At 39.9% G+C, this 14,525-nt stretch overlaps 1 long non-coding RNA gene across 1 annotated transcript; it reads left to right on the top strand.

Annotated features, from left to right (window-relative positions):
• The first annotated feature begins 864 nt into the window (after positions 1 to 864).
• On the top strand, positions 865 to 12,902 carry LOC140707760 (uncharacterized). Its single transcript, XR_012087934.2, has 2 exons — positions 865 to 944; positions 10,049 to 12,902. It is a non-coding gene; the product is annotated as an uncharacterized LOC140707760 (long non-coding RNA).
• The last annotated feature ends 1,623 nt before the right edge of the window (positions 12,903 to 14,525 follow it).

The raw sequence follows: 14,525 nt of genomic DNA on the forward strand, positions 1-14,525 counted from the left end.
AAACCAAAGGTCATTAATTCATAGGGTCACCATAAACTGGAAGTGACTTGATGACACATCACAACAATGTACTGAGTGAGCTGAGTAAGACTGAAAGAGAGGAGGTTGCCTAATGATTGCATGACAGTGAGAAGATTCTAGTGTCTTGAGGACTAAGAAGGGCGGGACACCTCTCCTAAAAGTTTCTAGCAAAGGACAGTACCCCATTCCAGTCACAAGGCACCTATTTGTGAGATTTTGTGGGCTTTTCTTTTTAAATCCTGCATGTCTCAAATTATATCTTGCATGTCTCAAGAAAGCATACAATATAAACATACGTTTAAAACTAGATTCACTTAAAAACAATCACAGACAAAAATTGCAGTTTTTGCCAGGCAAGATTCACACAAAAAGTCACACCTAAATGAGCCTGATGTAATTCATGACCCATCCATTAATAGACTCAACCATCCCTCCATGACATTTCCATCTCTCCTTTCACTTTGAGCAACAGCACACTAAACAGAGCAGCATGTGAGCAATTAAAAGTCTACCAATATCTAAGAATTAGCACATTTATACCCCTTCATTATAGCTTTTTTATGCCTTAAACTGTGGAGAACATAATAACATGGTAACACAGATCTTTGAGGGGACGTTCCTCGGCTCCTTGATTTTGTTATTGTATAATAGCAGGGTTTGGGGTCTATTTGGGAGTAAGAATGTCATTCAGTGAGCTGCTATTTTAGGAAACCTGAACCTACTTTCTTTTTTCTTTTCCTCCTTCCACAAAAGCATCTCAAACTGCCACTGATTTGAGTATTTGATTATTTCTTAGAGGAAAGAACAGCTTATTAAAATATATCTCTTTTATCTCCCCTCCAAAGAGAGAAATAAAATGAAAGCCACCTTGAAACCATCCTTCAGTGAAAACGAAGTGAAACATCTCTGAAACTTTTACTGAGGTACTTCTTGATTGTTGATGTGATGAGGTGTGGGGAGGGCTTTGTCTCTGATTGCTCAAGGTCTGATTTATGTGCTGAACTTTAAGCAGGAAAGTATTACCTTTGAATTTAAAAGTACAGTTCTGCCATATGAACTGTTAACACATTTGAGTTTCTGGAAACAGTGAGAATGAAAATTGTATGAGCTTAGAGAGATATAAATTCACATCTGAGAAATATGAAGAGGGATGGGGAACCTGCAACCCTCCAGATACTGTTGAATTACAGTTCCCATCATCTCTCATGACTGGTTACATTGGCTAAAGCAAAGCAAAGCAAAGCAAAGCATGCTGCTTATATATCACCCCATAGTGCTTCAAGCACTCTCTAGGCGGTTTACAAGTTAATTATGCAGGCTACACATTGCCCCCCCAGCGAGCTGGGTACTCATTTTACTGACCTCGGAAGGATAGAAGGCTGAGTCAACCTTGAGCCGGCTACCTGGGATTGAACCCCAGGTCGTGAGCACAGTTTTGGCTGTGGTACAGCGGTTTAACCACTGCGCCACGAGGCTAGAACTGATGGATCCAACATCTCAAGCAAAACTTGGAAATATTACTTTTGGAGGGATTACAACTGTTTCTCCAGTCCAACACACACATCCCACACCTTTTCCTAAACTCTTGAGTTGTTGGGACACAAATTGCCCATCCCTAAAGTACAATGTAATCAGTTCCTGTGGAAATATGCAGGCTAACACCAGTCTTCATGTCACTAACAAATTGGGCTTTAGGGCCACAGCCAGTTGCTGGCCATTCCAGAGGCTAAAATTCCTCAGTCTCAGGGTCCTGGGTGAAGACTTAGGAAATGCTATACTTTTCCAGGTTGTGAAACAGGGAGACAAATCTCAAGAAGTGATGTTGAGCAGAAAAAGAAAACAAGTGATTTTTGTCTGTAAGGTTCAACCCTGAGCACCCATCATAACACACTTCTGGCTGACTCACTGGTTCGGCATAAATATACTTGCGCATTATGCCAAAAAGACAGATGTGAGGGATGGGACTAGAGTGAGAGTTGTGGCTGCCTCTTTTCTGAGGCTTCTTGTTGAATAAAACCTAACAAGAACAGTACAGATGGGGGGGGGCAGACATGGGCTTTGGGAAAGTTCCCCACGTATCCTGCATGCTGTAGATCAGTAGTTCTCAACCTTGGGTAACTCAGATGTTCTTGGGCTGCAATTCCCAGAAGCCTTCACAACCAGCTGTGCTGGCCAGACCTGTGGTCCAAGTGGGGGAGGGAGAGATTTAACCCCATAATTTTGCAATAAGACCCTTGTTGGACCATGCCCCCCCCCCGATTTGATGTGTATTGAGCTTCAGATGATTAAAAACATACAACAATGGGCTTGAAAACTAAGATGAACATTGGATGCTCTGTTCTATGCCTCTCTACCCCCTGAAATTTGTTGGATGGACACTAGAGACTGAGCCCCTTTTGGTTTGTGTACTCATATTGTGGGAGGCCATCCTAGCACAAGCCCAGCGAATTCATCACTGGGCACTTTCCAAAAGAGAGATTTTCCAGAGGGCTTTGAGGAATGCTGTGGTCTGCTTGTTAGGAAGTGAGGCACTGGAAGCACTCGTCACTGCCCTACATAGACTCATTTGTTTTAAATTTATTTTGGCTTTCTGCATGTTTTATTATAGATGTTGACAGTTCTTTCCTGTATCTAATACAATATCATAGGAAGCCAGGACAGAAATATTTTTGAAAAATAAAGGGAGTAATCTGCATGAAATAGAATGCAGTAGAATTCTTAATTTGTGCCAGAAATTATTTTGAATCTTTGAATGGGGCATTTATGAAGAATATCATGCATAAACAGCACACCTGCTTATCTGAACTTTTAAGCATCTGGATATCATTGTTTCTCAATCTGTACAAATATCATTATATTCTTTAGCTTGTAAAGATTAACAGTTATGTTCATTCCTTTTTAAAAAAAACAAAAACACTATAGTTCATTATTTTTAATCACAACATTGCCCTCTGGATTCAGAAGCAAATGCTAATTTATTGCAGACTACTCTGCCAGAAGTTCACCTTGCTATTTCAATATATCCCAGAGTTACAAGTTAAAATATTACCTTGCTTATCTCTCATATTAATTTCCTTTTTTTATCGCTTTGTAAAAATGAACACACCGACACAGACAGAAAGACAGACACAACACCAGGGAAAGACAATACAGAAGGAGGGGGGAGGAGAAGGAAGCCAATTTACAGACATAATCAAAATTTTTATAGGATGCTGCTTAACTGGTTTTATAGCAACCTCACCTTTCCGGGGGTCATGAATGACTGTCCAAGGAGCATGATCATATAGACTCAGGTGAGACAGATATGATAGAAGGATTATAACAGCAGCAGTTTACTTCTGATTGGTGGCCTAAAAGAAATTTTAAAAATCTTCAACTAGGGGTGTAAAAGTACCATCCAAAGGAAGGTCAGTCATCCATGTTACATTCGCATATACACCCAGTCTTAAGTGTAATGAAGGCAGGGTAGCTCTCTAAAGAGGAAGAGGCTGCTGAATGCAATCAGTGTGGTACATGATTTCACACCATGCCCAAACTTAAAATGGTTGCTTGGTCAGGAACACACAGAGTCCACTGGGTCAGTCTTAGCCTTACCTGTGACTCAAGGGTCGGCATTTCCTGGGAGGATTTGGGATTCATTAGGGCATTAGCTGTCTGTTTCCTACTCTGGTGCTACCTTTCTACAGCAGCTAATGCCAGGTTTTTTCCCCCCTGATGTTCCTCCTTTCTAGCTCCAGAAATGCTGGAGCAAATTTTAGTGATTTGTGGGGGCATGCAAACTAATCTGATTCCAACTGGACACTTCCTGAATTGTCTTGTAGCTCAGTGGTTTTTAACCTTTGTTACTCAGGAGTTTTTGAACTGCAACTCCCAGAAACCTCAGCCAGCAGAGCTGATGGTGAAGGCTTCTGGGAGTTGCAGTGCAAAAACATCTGAGTAACAAAGGTTAAGAACCAGTGTTGTAGCTGACTGAGCAGCACACAAAATACGCCTGCTCCTCCTCTTTTGGACAGTTTTCTCCAAACTGGTGCACAGCCTACTTCATATATTTGTCATGGGACCAAGACAGATAAAAGAGGATGAAAACTCATGGCTGTGGCCACATCATGATATATTGAATTCCATTGGGGTAATTGATTGTCTCATATGATGCAAAGGCATTACTTTGTTCTAATCTTCTGCCAATCAAAAGTGAGAACTTAAGTGCTTTCAGCACACTTGGAAAGCCCTGGATAACACTTGATGCGGTCTAATTAAAGTTCAAGAGTGATTCATTAACCTTTGAAAGCTAAGTAATGCTCAATAATATTAAGATTTTCGTTAATCGAGTAAAAATCAAATTTCATGTTACAATAATATAATAATCTTAGAACTGCAGAGCTGGAAGGGACCTTATGGCTCATCAAGTCCAGCCCCTGTTGAGGAGGTGCAGTGGGGAATCGAACTCCCAAAGCCACTGAGCTCTCTAGCAGTTCTATCATTATCTGTAAGACACCATCTTACTGACAGAAAATGCCAATGACTTGAAATGACTTTTCGTCGAAGTGAAAGAAGAAAGTGCCAAAGTAGGACTGCAGTTGAACATGAAGTTCAACTTCTTGAAGATCATGACTACAGAAGAACTACGGAACTTTAATGTCGATAATGAAGAAATTAAAATAGTGAAAAAGTTAATATACCTTGCTTCATCTATCAATCCAAATGGAGATTGTAGCCAATAAATCAGAAGAAAACTGAAATTAGGAAGTGCAGCAATGTAGGAATTAGAAAATATCATGAAATGTAAGGGTATGTCACTGGAAACCAAGACCAAGATCATTCAGAGTCTTGTATTCCCAGTCACCACATATGAATATGAAAGCTGGACAATAAAGAAAGCTGACAGAAAAAGAAATAATTCATTTGAAATATGCTGCTGGGAGTGAGTTTCAATGATACCGTTGATGGCCAGGAAGATGAACATGAGGGTCTTAGATCAAATCAAGCCTGAACTATCCCTGGAGACAAAAATGACAAAACTGAGGTTGCTATATTTTGGGCACATCATCAGAAAACAAGATTTCTTGGAAAAGACAACAATGCTAGGAAAAATTGAAAACAACACGAAAAGCCGAAAAACAAGTGTGAGATCGATTGACTTCCTAAAGGAAGGCACAGGTTTGATTTTACAACAGCCGAGCTATTTTCTGAACCATGCCATCCCTTCTTTATAAACTTCCTCTTCCTGGGGTGAATAAATGAGATGTGACACAACTCCTAAAAGAGAAGACCAAGATTATGTAATTTTGTGCTTTTACCCTTAAGGTGCTGCTGTTTTTTTCCTATCCTACAAGTCAAATAGTTGGAAAACTCCTGTGCACATCTTTCACAAACTAAAAATTAAGCAAGAGAGACATAAACAAAACAAACCAGATCTAAGCTGACAGCATTACAGATCTGAGCAAGGCCTAGACATGAAGCACGTTTGTCTGTAATGTCAACCAGATAAGCAGCACTAAATAACCGAATGTCTTACATGCCTTTATAATGGAGCTTTTCTGTTAATGGGAAGCACTTCTAATTTTTAGTTAATGCATAATATGGAAGTATTATGCAGTGAATGCAGTGACTCTCCTATGCAATGTATGACTATATGTAACAACTGTTGACATTGGTGTAGAGATCAACAGTTCATGTTCTGAGCTGCTGACCAAACTAATAGCTGTTCTGCATCTTGATATGATTTCACTGTATGAAGGTGACAGATTCCCCCAAATTTGATTTGTCCTTTCTTTTTTGATGGAGAGTTGTGGTGGAGGGGAAGACCTTTGAGATATTTCCTGGTGTCATTGCCTTAGACAACCCGGTGTGCATCCAGATGGAAACTTGTAGCCAAGATGATTTAATGTTATATGGGCAGGACATGGCAGGGAGGGAATGGGGACATGAGAAGAGCTTTTGTGTTTTGTTTTGCTTTAAATTCCTAGTCAACCAGAGGATGTGAAGCTCTGGAGATGAAAAAGCTATATATTCTTAAATGAATGATATTATTTGATCAATATATTTGAAAAGGGGAAACCTCTGCAAGGACTTAAAATAAAGATTTTAATTGGCTCAGGAGCAGATGGCTCTCATCCATGCTTCTAGGAGGTACCCAATGATATGGATTGTCTTCTTCTGATATGAGAGACCCCACAAACAGCAGTATGAGGAAATCTTCCTGTGGAATTGGTGGGGTCAGTTGTAAGGATATTTTCAGCTCAATCACGCCATTCCCTCCCTGCCATGTCAGGCCCATGTAACAGTTATATAGTCCATGCTGTTGCTCTAAGGAACTATCTGGACAGTGCTTTCAGAATTTAGGAGAACTGTTATACATAGGTATCAAGCACTGTTATTAAGGCTGGACATTAATATATTAACAAAGCAACCTTTTAAGGCTCAGGGAAGGATAAACTGCAGCAGAGGAATCATAACTTCCAAAGCCCTATTGGGCTTGAGTCAGGTACTGCAGACATAGAAAGGGCTGGCTAGGGGTTAAATTTAAGCTCCAGGGCTGGTTTGTTGTCCTTCCCTTATCAGCATAGATGTCAGGAAAATAGGGAGGCTGTGGATCCTGAAGGTCCAAAACCTCCCAGGAAACCTTAGGCACAAACATCCTACCCTTAGCACTAGGGGAATCCCAGTTATAGAGGAAGAGGGATGGCTGTGATGAATTCCACTATCTTAGGAAGATGGCCCCTGGCAGTGGATCTTCCCTTCTAGCTGTTTTCTTCTTTGTGCACCTGTAAGGAGAGAGAGAGCTCCAACATTCTGTGGCCACCCCCAGGACCATCCAGTTGCACTCTAAAAAAAAGTAGAATGGATCAATCTTGTGCATTTCAGCAGCTTATTGTTTTAGGGAAGTAGTACGGAATGCTGTATTTCTCTGCAAGTAAAATTAATGCCCAATTGCACTCAGATTTCACGCAATAGCTTTTTAAATAAAGTTGATATTTAACACATTTATATCCTAGCTCTCAGAACAAATAGCCTCACAAGCCAACTTCGACAGAAGATCAAAAAATATAAGATCTGAATACTTCACAAAATGCATGTCAACCACAGTGTCTGGAAGGTAACAATTAAATGCAGATGTAAAAGTAACAATGATCAGAACACCATAATACTATTTAACACCAGCTAAGGTTATTTAAGGTTATTTAACTACTATTTAAATGCTGCACATTTCTTTCCCCCTTTTTTTTTGGAAAATGTTTTTTAATTGTGGGGAGCAGAAATCTTTAAAAAAAATATTTAAATTTGTTCAGTTGGTAGTCTTTAGATATTGTTATAGCAAGTATCCTAATCTGGAAACGTGAAGCAAAAAGACAGTTCTGTACCTCCCTTCGTCCCCTCCCTCTGCTGCAAAAGGTTTCGTGCCATATGACTGGTTACACAATTGGCAAAGCTTGGTGTCATCAGCGTACTGATGGCACAATGCCCCACACCCCCTGATGACCCCACCCAGCGGCCCCATGTAGATATTAAACAGCATTGGGGAGATGATCAAGCCCTGCGGAACCCCACAATTGAGGCTCCAGGGGGCTGAAACACTCTCCCCAAGCTGTACTCTCTGAGGACCATCTTCCAAGAAGGATCGGAGCCCGGCAAGTGACAGACCACAGATTCCCAACTCGGAGAGCCTCCCCAGGAGGATACCGTGGTCAACGGTATCGAAGGCCGCTGAGATATTGAGGAGGACGAACAAAGACATTTTGCCCCTGTCGGCCTCCCTCAGCAGGTCATCAAACAGGGCGAACAATGTGTTTCCATGCCGTGGCACGGCCTGAAGCCCGACTGTAAGGGATTCAGGGCATTGGTTTCATCCAAAAGAGCCTGGAGCTGGTCAGCCACCACCCCCTCTACCACTTTGTTAAGGAAAGAAACATTGGCGACAGGCCTATAATTGCCAATATTGTCCACCACCAAACTTGGTTTATTCCTTATGGGCCTAATGAGTGTCTCCTTGAGGGCAAGGGGAACCTTACCCTCCTGGAGAGACCCATTAATTATTGTTGTGGCCCATTCAGCTGTTGTCATTATTTTATTGTCAAGAATGAGAGGTACCTCTCACAAGTTAGGGACACTAGGACAGGAGCTGCCTTGCCTCAAAATTTCAGAAGACATCTTCTTGCTCCAGCTATAAGCTACTCCTGACCTCGTTGGCTTTGGGCACCACGTACGCCAAACTTAGCACATAGGGGTCACCAACTGAGCACTACTTGAGGCAGCAGCATGTCTTGGGCCACTCTTGTCCCCAGAATTGCTATGGGTGGCACCATATTAGAAGCCTAAGTATCTTATTGAGACAGTACTGTATATGAATATGCTCCCTAGTGAGCACTACCACAGCATTGACATTATACATCACATCTCATTCAGATAATGGTTTGAATGTTCAAAGGGTATATGGGGAAAGAGAGATTTTTCAATCTGATGGGAAAGGGTTTTTTTAAATAAATATTTTGGGTAACACTTGAATCCCTTTTAAGGGGAAGATTTTGTTTGTGTGTCTGTGTGTGTCTGTGTCTCATTCATTCAGTTATACGGTTAGTACAGCTCCTTCTGTATTTCTATGCCTTCATTGCTCATTCAGTTCAGAAAAGCAACATTCATAATATTTTTTTAAAAATCATGTATCTTGACAAATGTTGAAAAATAATTATGCTTGATTTTCCAAATGCCAAATGGAATTAGGTGAAATTGCATGAGACCTGAATGCCTGGCATCCTCAGAGAATTCCATTCTTAATTATCGAGTAGTAACACTGCCAGTTGTTAATATAGAAGAGCCACGTCTAGTAATATGAGAAGAGGCAAATCCAATGTTATTCAGATTAATGTAACAAAAATGCTTGAAGACTTGCTCACTATTAAAAAGAAGGTCTGTAGGTTTCTGAAGTCAAGCTTGTGAGGGAATTTTCAAAGACAGGAGAGTAGACATTTCCCACTCTAATGACTGAAGCACAATCCTGTGTGGAATATACAAAGGAAAGGTGTGTGCACATGTGGGTGATACTTCTATTAGACCAATAAAAATCAAAGGAAAATGCTTGCTACTGGCAGAAAAATCTAGCCATGATTTTTTGAATTCTTGAATTTTTCCTCTCACCCTTTTCCATATCTGCTTAACAAGACAGAACATTGTCTCCTGTAAAAATAGTCCATGTGCCCATTTGAAAGAATAGAAGTAAACATACTCACTAGCCATAATTATGACTATATTGGCTTAATGATTTATGGGAATTAGCCCTCTACCTCACTGTGCCATTAAATGGTGCTTTTATTTCAAAGTGTCAAGTACTGTGTGTAGGGTCTGAACCTAATTATTTTAGGCCCAGTGCAAAGTTACTGTATAACATCAGACTTCCTCCCACAGATATACACATTCTCATCCCATACATAACACCATGAAGGGCACGATTTTATTTCTGAAACGACACTTTCTGCTTGAGCCAGATTACAGAGAACGCTTTTTCTCTTTTCAAAATATGGGATAATTCATTTGTGAAGGAGAAGAAGTTACCCATAAGTCTGGCATCTGGGGCCTAAAGAAATAAGGAAAGAAGCAAGCAAACTTAGAAAACAGGGATATTGTTCACAATGAATTATAGTGGTATAAGCCTGTAAGGGGATAGATTGAATATAATCACCTATGACTGACAATCAAGATAAAATCAGTGTTCTGCTAAGCCACAGCTTCATTTTGTATCCAATTTTAGGAATGCACTTAGAGATAGTGAACACTGTGGTTATTTTTTGCTTTTGTTAAAGTACACTAGGTGGATGTTTCTTCACAGATGTATTGATTTTTATCATGTGTTCACGTTGCATTATTGTAAGCTGTGTCTCTGTCCTCCACACCCCCAATCATATAACACAGACAACATACTTTTGTCGTGAACCTTGTTAGAAGTAAACTATGCGAGCCAGAGACTAAAAGATGTGTTGAGGGAAAGATGCACCTAATGCTGAGCCAAAAGTTCTCTCTCTTTTTTATATTTCAGGATGACAACCGTTTTACATTTTCAGAAAATCTCTCATCCCATGGTTTGTCTGCTGAGGGAGAAGAAAGAGAATCTGAAAAATTGAATTTGGGCATTCTAAAAGCCATGTCCTACTCGAATCATGGTATTTCTGTACAGCTTGCTCTCAGATGCAAATTATTCTATATACAAAAAGAAAGAAAGAAAAGCATCCATAATTTTTTGTTACTAAAACAATCACATTAAATGCCAGAGTGAAATTAATAAAGATATATTTGGTAGTAAACTTGATTTCCCAAGTGAAACTATTAATTTAGTGTAAAATGTATTCTGTGCTGAGGAAAGACCTTCCTCAGTTTTATGATCCAAAAATGATAATTAGTATGTAGGTAAGTCTTAGTATATTTCAGTACCTTTCAGGAGATGAGGAGACAAATTAGCTTTTTAAAAATACATATGTAAATCTGAAGTCCTCCCCAATGAAACAGTACAGTGTGACCAGAACCCAAAAAGCTATTTTACTTCACCAAAGAATTAATACCGGAATCTTCAGGTGTTTTCCTTATTAGAATCCTTCCAGCACACAGGTCACAAACTTTTTGTGAACTGTTAACCCAATCAAAAACAGGTTTCATCACATAGCTCATATGGGTGGCAGGATGCAACGATTCCTGGACTACTTTTATCAAGGGGAAGTCATGGTCAAATGTTGTGGAAGGTCAAGAACATTTGGCTGACATCTCAGTTGTGAGCTAGAAATAGCCTGTAGGCCTCATGGAATGGCTGAACTGACTTTTTGTAGTTTTCCTCTGTAAAAAAGTTGCAGCCATAGCAGCACATGACACAGCTGAATCAGAAAGTTCATGTGTGCCATTTTATAACAGATTAACAAAGCAATTTAATCCAAGATGGAGCTGAATGGTGGATAATGGATCAGGCACATTATGCGCAGAAGATGTATGAATGCATGTCTACAGATATATACATGCATGTGCACACCATCCCCCTGCTACACTTTGCAACATGCCAGATTTTGATCCATATACACTCTCTGCACATCACATCACCAGGTACCAATTCCTAATTTTGCAATGGTTAGGTTACCCATTGATCTCTGGTTCTTGTTTTAAAGCACTTCTGCAAATTATCTCCTTGAAAGCATCTCTTTTGAGTTTTCAGTTTCTTCTGCAACAGAGATCAGCAGGTGGGCAACTGAAGGTGGAAAACTATGTGCTTAACTGTTGTCAGTCGTACTCTTTCAAAGAACACAGGAGAGATGTTTACTCTTTAGCACTGTTGCACCTGCTGCTTTTTTTTCCTGCTCTTATTGTGATCCTGATACACTTCCTGTGGAAGAAAACTTGACACTCCTATTGAAGACATTAAATAAAGAAATCTGGGGTGTCCTTAAATGACTCTGGCCTTTCTACAACTCTTTGTACTTCCAGCTGCCCGTTCTTGGGCACACAGCTGCTGCCACGTGTTGACAGTGCGCTCCCAGCTGCAGAACCCCAAGTTTCATAATCTAGAGCGTGGTGACTTGTAGCCACTTCCTCCCTATGTGAGAGCAGTGGCATGGACACTTGATGTGCAGCGGTGTAAATTGGACCCAGAGATAGAAGATATATGAGTAATGGTGACAGCAGCAAGGAGTTGGGCCCATTCAGTGAAGATAATCACATTTACCCCACAGCCCAGCTGGGTGCCAGAACTGAGTTCCTGAACTGGGGTTTTCACAGCATTGGTTCCAGCAGGTAAAGTAGCTGGAAATGTTCACCCAGAATACTAAGGAAGAGGCCTGCCCTGCTGTTGAGACAGAGGACTGAGATGGGCTAGAAGTTCTTATCTTCCCTTTCTTATACTAGAACAGACTCCATTCATGCCATCTCCCCATATCACTGGGCTATAAAAAGATATTGACTGCTGTCACCGCTTTGCTCAGCTAGTAGGACAAATGGCAGCTAGCTGCTGATTACAGCAACCATCAGCAGGGAACTGCTATCTGATCTGGAATCCAAGACATATCTTTCTTTGCTTGAATCATAGAGCAGTCACTATACTCTCCAATGCCATTCGGATGAATTGAGCAGTAATTCCAGTATGAGGAAGGACAATAGATGCAGCCAGTTGGAGACCCTGCTGATAAACCTGTGACCAGAGCTTATGAACACTTGAGGATTGTCCTGGACAGTGTTGGTACACATGGCAACAGTAGAATTTAAAGCAATAACCAGTTTCCTTGTTATCTTTAGAATGAGAAAAGGCAACCTGTGCATTTCCAGATGAGATTGGAGTACAAACTCCCACCACACCTTGCCATCGAATATGCTGGCTGGAAACAATGATAGCTGTAGGCCAAGGCTTGGCGGGCTACAAATTTCTCAGCCCTGCTCTAGAAGAGTGAACGCCAGACTTTAGGAGAATAGGACCAAAATTTAAAGCAGAGTAATCATATGTGAGTTGCATTATTTTCACACTGCAGTTCACTAAATAAGATTCCAAATACTTTTTAAAAAGCCACACATTACCAATATTTTTCTGTCTCCCACATACAGTATGAAGCAATCTGAACAAAACCTTTCATTATACAACCTGCATTCTTAGTGGAATGCCCAGAACTGAATCTTTTAGAATTGAGAGGTGAAAAGATTACGAGAAAAAGCTTTACAGACAAAAAGAACCATATAGTTTTCCTTAAAGTAATAGCAAATTAGAAGCAAAAGTTTCCCCAGCTATCAAAAAATGGGACTTTAGAAAATTTAATAACCCTGCGGGCAGTGTAATAATTACTGAAATACATACATCTTTATTTCAAAAGCAACATTCAGTTCTCTCCTCGACGTTACTAGGATCTCCTGCCACCATAGAAGAAAAAGGGAACAAATAGATAGGAAGGAAGGAAAATTAATCCACTTTACTCCTTAAAATCAGGGAACTGTTGACTCATTAATCATTCATGTCAGACAAGCTGACGTTTGAAACTAAAACATTAGCAATCTATTTTTGATAAAATTAATACAAGGTTTAGTACTAGAAAAACCGAGGCATAAATAAAACGGCATCTAAAAATAATGAAGCTAGCTTATGTAAATATTTAGTTGTATATCAGCTTTGAGGGGGCTTACAATGAAATATTTGAAAATATTAAGATCAAGTATATAATTGATGCAAGGCATCAGAGTGAATAGTGAATTGGGGTTGAGTTGAAATAAATGTTGTGAATATTATGAAAACTGGTGCCCGATGCAACATATTCCTATCACTGTTTTGACAGTCTTTGTGTGTGTGTTCGTGTGTGTGTGTGTGCGTGTGCGCACGTGCTTTGCCAGAGGGAAAGCCAGAGAAAAGATGCCCAATTCAGTAGACTCTCTCCCTCATAATTGGTATTTAGGTGGTAACATAAGTGCTCCTCTACACAGCCCAAATGAGCTATAGCTTCAGCACCGTGTTTCCAGCTTGAAAAATAGTTTCTCTGCATCCTACAGGCAATGCAATCCAAACCCAATATACTAGCTACAGCATGTGGGCGTTGAATGAGCAGAAGCTTCTTGGGCTGCCACAACCCCACTTTGCTGGTTGTTATCAGATCTGCTGGAAGAATTGGATCTGCTTGCACAACAGCTGTGCAGCCTCAGATCAGCCCTGGCAGTTAAAGTGGTATCAAATAGATATAAGTGTGCAGTGTAGATAAATGGATTTGAAAAGAGATGTCTAATAAATTATATATATTTAATTTGGTCAAGAGTTAAAGAATGGAGTACAGCTCACCTACAACCATCACTGGTACAAAGATAATGGATTGTTCAATTTTTAGACCCCTGAAGCTTTTAACTGTGCAGTCAGACCAAAGGGGAGGCAGTTTGGGAGGCAAGAATTGTTTCCACCCGCCTCTGATAAGCTTTTAGTAATCATGGAATGAAAAGTTTATACACATGAATAAACTATTGTCCAATTTCCATATTGCCTGGCCTCTCTTATTTTTTTTTCCAAGTTTTTCATTACCAACCCTAACAGAGACTTATTTGACTGAGGCAGCTCATGAGCAATGAAGTGTACAGCTAAAAATATAAAGTGCACCTAGAGAGCCATAACACAGTTCTTGTTTTATGTACATTTTGGAAACCCTTTAGGCAGTACTTAAATGTGTTTGCATGCTGATCTATTCAAAAAGAGCAGCATTATTTCCTATTTTTATTCAGATTATTTGAAATATATACTTGATGCTTTCCTTTTTTTCCTTCTAAAAAAGCAATACTTTACTTTGAAAAATTAATATTCACTGATTCCCCCCAGCCACCCTCCCAAAAATGATAAATCTGGAACAACAGAAATAAAGCTAGCATGTTTCTTCTGATTTATAAATCTAATCCATCTTTCTTGACTTTTCAATACAATATTTAGCCAGGCTCCTTTGTTTCTCCAATGCATGGGACACCGGCTCAGCTAAAAGTGTTTCTAAATATGTGTTAATGAAATTGAAATTGCAACATTTTCATTT

This window comes from Pogona vitticeps, chromosome 5 (assembly GCF_051106095.1).
Source record: "Pogona vitticeps strain Pit_001003342236 chromosome 5, PviZW2.1, whole genome shotgun sequence".
NCBI classification, from domain to species: domain Eukaryota; kingdom Metazoa; phylum Chordata; class Lepidosauria; order Squamata; family Agamidae; genus Pogona; species Pogona vitticeps.